Source organism: Ciconia boyciana, unplaced genomic scaffold (assembly GCF_034638445.1).
Source record: "Ciconia boyciana unplaced genomic scaffold, ASM3463844v1 HiC_scaffold_37, whole genome shotgun sequence".
Lineage (NCBI taxonomy): Eukaryota > Metazoa > Chordata > Aves > Ciconiiformes > Ciconiidae > Ciconia > Ciconia boyciana.
The window spans coordinates 151,577-159,780 of record NW_027328405.1 but is presented as its reverse complement, the minus strand read 5'-3'; the positions used below and the strand labels follow the sequence as shown (position 1 = coordinate 159,780).

Genomic DNA, 8,204 nt, shown 5'->3' with positions numbered 1-8,204 from the left:
GTAGAAGGTATAGAATAAGGGGTGGATACTGTCCTGGTTTTGGCTGGGATAGAGTTAATTTTCTTCCTAGTAGCTGGTATAGTGTTGTGTTTTGGAATTTAGTATGAGAAGAATATTGATAACACACTGATGTTTTGGCTGTTGCTAAGTGGTGTTTGCACTGGTCAAGGACTTTTCAGCTTCCCATGCTCTGCCAGGTGCACAAGAAGCTGGGAGGGGGCACAGGCAGGACAGCTGAACCAAACTGGCCAAAGGGCTATTCCATACCATATGACATCATGCCCAGCATATAAACTGGGGGGAGTTGGCCAGGAGGTAGCGGTTGCTGCTCGGGGACTGGTTGGGCATTGGTCGGCGGGTGGTGAGCAGTTGTGTAACTGGTTTTTTTTCCCTTGGGTTTTGTTCCTCTCTTGCTCTCTTGTTGTTTTCCTTCTCATTACAATTTATTATTATTGTTGTTGTTGTTATTATTATTTTGTTCCAATTATTAAACCGTTCTTACCTGAAACCACAAGTTTTCTTACTTTTGCTCTTCCGATTCTCTCCTCCGTCCCACCGGGGGGGGAGGGTGAGCGAGCGGCTGTGTGGTACTTTATTGCCGACTGGGGATAAACCACAGCAGTCACCACCAATCACCTCCAGCACGGCTAATTCCCTCATGTACTGGATACCTTTCTCCATGGTGGTCCATTTCCTGGGGCGATACAACATCTTCCTTGAAGGGATATCTTTCCTTCACACCTGACAGGAGCCGCCTCCAGAGGCTGAGGACTAGTGCCCCTTTTCCAATCGCTTTGTCAATGCCCCCTTCCCTAGAAAGGGATCCCAGCTCTTTGGCTTCCTTACCCTCTAATGCCAGGCTACTGGCCCGTTATCCCAGCCTCAGAGCAGCCAGGTGACAATGTGCTTGCCTGGATGACAGCTGAAATCTTTTTGCATATCTCGCAGCTCACTCAGGGATAGGGATTGGGTGGTTTCTGTCTCGTCCACGAGTTCTTCCCCTTCCTCCTCCTCTCCTCATGATGGCCCTGCTTTTTCATCCTCCCTTTCTAAACAAGCTGACTTTTGCTTCCAGGATTTCTTCTTGTGTTTAGAGGCAACTGATAGCGACATGGGTTGGTTCCCTGGTTCAGCCTCAGTGCCTGTCACGGGGGTCGCAGTCACTGCAGTATATGTCACCAGGGTTGGACTAGCTGCAGGGCCTGTCTTTGGGGGGGTTGGAAGAGCCACAGTGCCTGTCGCAGCAGGGGTTGGAGTTGCCGCAGCACCTCTCATCGGGGTCAGAATAGCCACAGTGCCTGTCGCTGTGTCATCAGATCCAGAGTGCTCTTCCCCTTGAGGGTTCTGAATAGCGTTGAACAGGGCTCGGTAGGCATGGGCCAGGCTCCAGCATGTTGCAGTGATTTGTGTCTCCCTAGAATTGCCAGGGTGACAACATCCTTTTTCCAAATATTCTACTAACTTTTCAGGATTCTGCACTTGTTCAGGGGTGAAGTTCCAAAACACTGGAGGTGCCCACTGTCCTACGCATTTGCCCATGCTATCCCACACACCCTGCCACTCATAACTATCCAGCCTTGGGGCAGATCTCTGGATGATATTCTTAAATTGCTCATTAACCTTAGACAAAACCAGAACAATATTCCCAAGACATACCAACACAAGTACCTTAACTACCCAAGGATGTTCAAAATACTGAAAAGTTATTGTAAAGCAGGAGGAAACATCATAGACGAAGGTGGCGAAGGTGCCATTCTGTATTTCCTCCTTAAAAAAACTCTCAGAGGAGGAAGTATAATTGCTAATTGTCTCCATGAGGTGGTACCTGAAGTGCAGTAATGGTTTCAGTATAAAACACAACTACAAGATTAAGCTCAAGGCCAGTCTTTTAATAACAAATCTCCCAGGCAAAACAACACTAATCACTGCAGAGCACAGCAAACTACAAAAACCAACACCAAACTTTAACATATACAGCAAAAAAATGAGGATGGTGCAGATCAGGTAAACCAATATCGAGAACAGATGACTCAACAGAGTGACCCGCAAGTGTTAACACATATAAATTCCTTAACACACGCTGGTTAATCTGCTGTTATCTCAAACCCTTCAAGCTCCACACTGGGCGCCAACAAGGCCTGTTATGGTTTAGCCTCAGTCGACAACTAAGCACCACACAGCCGCTCGATCACCATCCCTGCCCGTAGGATGGGGGAGAGAATCTGAAGAGCAAAAGTAAGAAAACTCAAGGGTTGAGATAAGAACAGTTTAATAATTGAAACAGAATATAACATAATAATAATTGTAATGAAAAGGAAAACAGCAAGAGAGAGAGAGAGGAAGAAATCCCAGGAAAGAATCAAATGATGCAACTGCTTACCACCTGTCGACTGATGCTGAGCCAGTCCCCGAGCAGCAATCACTCCCTCCAGCACACCCCCCCCAAGTTTACATACTGAGCATGACATCATATGCTACGGAATAGCCTTTTGACCAGTTTGGCTGTGTCCCCTCCCAGCTTCTTGTGCACCTGGCAGAGCATGGGAAGCTGAAAAGTCCTTGGCTAGTGTAAACATTACTTAGCAACAACTGAACCATCAGTGTGTTATCAATATTCTTCCCATACTAAATCCAAATCACAGCACTATACCAGCTACTAGAAAGAAAACTAAGTCTATCCCAGCCAAAACCAGGACACTCACCCTCACTGAGTGGTTCATAACTGCCAACACGATGTCACCCTTACTGGTCACTCTAATCCTCAGTGACAGAAGCTAAGCATCCTTCACGACCTCCAGACATCTGAGCTGGCCCTTCACACTGGAGACATCCCCCATCCTCACCTTCCCTGCCACTCTCTTCTGCAGAGCCTCTATCCCTCCACTGCAGCACCCCAAGTGAGCAAGCTGTCCCACCACATCTAATTTCATCCAAAAACATCACAGTGCTGGGAGGCTCCAGCTCCTCCTGTCTGTTCCCCAGCTCCTCCTGCCTGTGCACATTTGCGCTGCAGCATCTGAGCTGGGGCACCGGGGCTGAGCACAGACTCGTTACAGGTAAACATGGTACCAGGGCCCCAGGGCCCCCACTCTGCTTCACATGCTGGAGTGCTTGGCAGATGTTAATGTAACAAGGCAATGAGGTGCCCACAGAGTGCCCTGCAGCCTCCAAAGCCAGAGAAACAAGGCTGGGCAATGACATCTTGTCCAGAGAAATGTTTGGTGACGCTGCAGAAACTCTGCAGGGCTGTGGGGCTTGCAAAACAAACTCCAGGAAGGACACGGTGCTGCAGAGACAGTCTTTGCGGATGGACAGCCTTTGGTCCATCCACACTGTGGACATTGTTATCATCTTCCCTGTCCATACCATGAGGCAGCAAGGGGAGAGGAGAGAAGTAAGAGAGAGGTTAAAGGCAGTGTGGAGTGGGAGGATGCTGAGAGCTCCCTGGAAGAGAAATCTTCACAGCCCTTAACACAGTAAGTCTCTGGCTGCAGGGCAATGCACTTGAGTATTCTGGAGGGGTCTCCTAGAGCTGGCACGTCCCAGAACAGATAGGATCTGGCAGGATGGCTCTCAGGGTTTCTTTCATGTAGAGAAGGACATGCTCCAGCCCAGGGCTGTCCTTCAGAGCAGGGGCCCTGCACCCCAGGAGGCTGTGTGCCAGGCAGGGACTCTGCTGCCTGCCAGGGTCAGCACTCAGCCTGCCCAGCGAGCTCCCCACAGTGCTGCGGGGAGAAGCTGTTGGTTAAAGGAGTGACCCCTGGCAGGGCAGGGTCCTTCTGCTGTCGTGAGGGTGCTGCGTGTGTCAGGGCTGCTCACAGCTCCACATCACCCCCAGGATCTTTCTGAGGGTCCTTTTGAAGAAGTACACCAAGGCAGCATTTACTTGAATGGGAAGGTGTTTGTGCTTTGAGGTTTCTCATCTTGGTTGTCTGCTTGGGCAGTGGGAGATGGGAATTGATTTCTCTGTGCTGGAGAAGGCACTGAGACCGCAGAAGATTTTAGGGGTTTTCCTTGAAAAGTCTCTCAAAACTTCTCCCTGTCTTCGCTCTTACACAGCCCCAATGCCTTCAGGCAGCAAAAGTCCAACAGCAAATGTCCAACAGCAGCTCCATCACCCAGTTCCTCCTCCTGGCATTTGCAGACATGCAGGAGCTGCAGCTCTTGCACCTCTGGCTCTTCCCGGGCATCTACCTGGCTGCCCTCCTGGGCAACGGCCTCATCATGACCGCCATAGCCTGTGACCACCATCTCCACACCCCCATGTACTTCTTCCACTTTAACCTCTCCTTCCTCGATCTGGGCTCCATCTCCACCACTGTCCCCATATCCATGGCCAATTCCCTCTGGGACACCAGGGACATTTCCTATGCAGGATGCACTGCCCAAGTGTTTCTGTTTGCCTTCCTGATTACAGCAGAGTTTTCTCTTCTCACCATCATGGCCTATGACCGCTACCTGCCATCTCCAAACCCCTGCGCTATGGGACCCTCCCGGACAGCCGAGCTTGCAGCAAAGCGGCACCAGCTGCCTGGGACAGTGGTTTCCCCTATGCCATGCTGCACACTGCCAATACATTTTCACTGCCACTCTGCCAAGGCAATGCTGTGGACCAGTTCTTTTGTGAAATCCCTCAGATCCTCAAGCTCTCCTGCTCACGCTCCTTACTCAGGGAATTTGGGGTTCTTAGATTTAGTGCTATTTGAGCACTCGGGTGTTTTATTTTCATTTTGCTGTCCTGCGTGGAGATCTTTGTGGCTGTGCTGAGGTTGCCCTGTGAGCAGGGACGGCACAAAGCCTTTTCCACGTGCCTCCCTCACCTGACCGTGGTCTCCCTGTTTGCCAGCTCTGCCATGTTTGCCTACCTGAAGCCTCCCTCCATCTCCTCCCAGTCCCTGAATCTGGTGGTAGCAGTTCTGTACTTGGTGGTGCCTCCCACAGTGAACACCCTCATCTACAGCATGGGGACCAAGGAGCTCAAGGATGCCCTGAGGAAAGTGATTTAGTGGACATTTTTCAGTACTTATGGACTTGCCTTCTCTCTGCACAAAGGACTCCTATGGTATCCCATTGCCGGTGCATGCGTTGTTCATTAGTCGTTGTCATTATCATTATCTGTATAACATAAATATTTGGATTCACTTCACTGCTAAGGATGAATGAACCTTCTCTGTGTCTCCTGACTGTCGGGAAAAATCTTTCTAACACTGCATCACAGCTGTGTCTCCCATAGCATCTTTGTAATAAAATGGCGTCTCCTCCGTGCACTGCCTGAAGACTGGGCGCTTCATCCAAAGCTGGTGACAAGACCAGGCATGAGCAAATGCTCCCCAAAGGAGCCTGTTGCTCCATGGATTCAGGATCAAAGAGCTCATTGTCCTGTTGGTGCCTGTCAGAGACTGAGTGTTGCATTTAGGACTTACCCATCGGTGTCTAGTGAAAGTGGAGGCGGTGAGCAGTCACCGAGTCACTGAGGTACATACCCAGGGCTGTTCCACATGGGACACACAGATGATGATGTCCTTAAGGAGGGGAGTCTGGAGCTGCCTGGAAACCCCAGGGGTCTCCATGGATGGCACGGGCCTGTGGCGGGCAGTGACTGGAGCACCATAAAGTGAGAGATTGCGCAAGGTGGAGTCCCTCAAAGGCACAGTGCTAAACCCAGGTGTCTACAGGGAAACAAGGACTCTGCTGTCCCAGAGGAGGAAATGGGGCGCCAGCAAGCACAAGGAAGGGAGGCAGGAGAGTCATTCATGTCACCCCCAGTCGCGACTGAACACTTCCTCTCCTTGGCAATGCACCATAGTCCTTTCAAGCACCTTCCACCTCCACAGACCCTTCGGCAGGGGGCTTAGCAGCAGTGATCCCCACCCAGGTCCCGAGGGCCAGCAGGGAGCACAAGGAGAGGGCCAGGAATGACCAGAACGATCGCAGAGAGATGAGATGGGATCTGATGTGGGCTAGAGTTTGCGCCAGAGAAAATGCCCATGTTCAGCTAATTCAAAACTGTTTCTAGACCATGGATACCCTGAAGCATGCTTACAGTGCAGAGCCAGGACATCTTGCTCCACCAGGCCTGGGACGTGGCGTTTCCCACTCCCCATCCCTTTGTGCCATCGTCCCTCATGAAGAGGGACATTGAGATGGAGGCTGGCACTGTGTCAGGCCTTACACTGTGGAAGCATGACCCAGCAGACCTGTGAATTTGCTGCTGTCCCTTACTCAGTCCATGTGCCTAGCACATGTCCTTGGGACAACCTCCCCCACCTTGTGTGCTGGCTCTAACCCCCAAAAGTCACCCCCCATCCTGGCCCTTTGTATTTTTCATCTGTTGTGCAGACCATGGCAGGGGGATGTTTCCCCAGCCCTGAATGCATCCTGCACCATGTGGTGCCTGCACACTTGGGCTGGGGGGCCACATGTGGGGCAGCAAGGCTGTGCTGGTGCAGGGATTAGCATGTGAACATGAGCCACGCTGCCAGGACATCCCCAAATTACCTTCAAACACCAGCCAGGCAGGGCTGTCACCCCAGTCACTGCAATGACTCTGGGATCCCAAGAGGCACCATGAGTTGGAAGCATAGGGTGGGCACCACAACCCCAGCTCTGCCAGCAGACCTTCTCAAGCCAGAGCTGCTCCCAATGGTTGGGAGAGGACTCACGGCTGCTCACAGGGTTGGGGGTGTCTTGGGGGCTGCAGCCACCAGCACCGCCTGCCAGGAGCTCCAAGACACAGCGGCAAGCGTCGGTTCCCGGCACCACAGCTCACAGTGCCTCCCCTCCTATGTGACCATCCTCGCTCAGGAGCACCACTGGGTGCGAAGGGGAGCTGCTTGTTGTAGTAGTCACTTTAGCATTAGTAGCAAGGCTTGCTGAAGTCTTAGGCCACAAGAACTTTCACCCAGATCCACCGACCGTGCACTGCACTTTTACTTGGCCCCCAAAACCCGTGCAAACCAGAAAGATGAGGAGGCTTCAACCTTAGCAGAAGCTGCGATCTTAGAGATAAGAGAAGATCGGCCTGCCAAGAGACAATGAAAGGGCCCAATGAAGAACGGGAAGACCCCAGACCCAAATACTAACTTGGTCCGAACAGTCTCCTGAGGGGAGGGGAATTTAGATACCTTATGTATACCTTAGATATACCTTACAGGGTCTAATTACCCAGGGATTTCTTTGTTCTGGGTCCCTCTCCGGAGGCACCCAGCTGGAGCTGTTTTCACTGCTGTACCAATAAATTCGCCTGGCGTGTGTCGTCTCGGAGACTCTGCTTCGGGAAACCTAGGGTCGAGCCAGAGGGGAGAGAATGCACCCGAGAGCGAGTGTATGTGAGCGAGGAGTTGAAAAGGGGCACCCATCAGCTCAGTGGAGCTGCTGCTGCAAAGGGACTCTGGTCCTAGTGGTTACAGTCTCGAGTGGTGTGTGTGCGACTCCCTGAATGGTGTGTGAATGCTCGGGCAGCGGCTTCTCCTTTAACACTGCTGGAGCTCTTCTCTGCTGACCCCCTGCCATGGCCCCTTCTTGTGTTAAAAGTCACTGTTGCGTAGGAGTCTGAGGAGTGGCTGGGGGGGGGAACCCTCCCGTTGAGTCACGAGGTTCAGACAGGACCCCCTTGCTTTCTGAACTCCTTCTCAGAGAGGAGTCTAGGTGTGGCTAGGTCCAGTCTTAGTCTCAGACTTGGTCAACGGTATATTTTCTAAGGACGGTATATGTAGCCACCCATCAGAACCAACATTTGCCTGTCAGAGCCCTCTCAGGGCTTTCACTGAAACAGCTTCGCAAAGTTGATTAAGGTGACAGCGCTAAAGTAATTTGACAGCGTTCTAAGTCCAGTCAATTATTCCACACCCCTCTCTCCACCTTGTTGCCAGCTCACAACCACTACCACAATCCTTCTGCAGTCTATGCCTCTGCTTGGAGCTGGCCAGCGTGGTGTGCCTGCATGGCCCTGAGGATCCCAGAGAGGCTGTGCTTGGCGAGCAGGTTGTGACAGTCCTTGGTCTGAGTAGGGCTGATGATCTGGTTGGGGATCATGACGGAAAGGAAAGGACAAGAGATTGCAAGGACAAGAAGCAGGAAGGGAAATTTCACATGAGGTTAAGGAAAGAAAAAGTTATAGAGATATATTTGTATAATCATGAGAGTGGGTCAGCACTGGTTCAGGGGCGCAAAGATTTTCAAAACTCACCTGGAGAAAGCATTGA

The 8,204-nt window shown here is 51.5% G+C and overlaps 1 pseudogene; it reads left to right on the top strand.

The window, feature by feature from the left end:
* The first annotated feature begins 4,146 nt into the window (after nucleotides 1-4,146).
* Nucleotides 4,147-5,006, top strand: LOC140645713 (olfactory receptor 14J1-like; annotated as a pseudogene).
* Nucleotides 5,007-8,204: the final 3,198 nt, after the last annotated feature.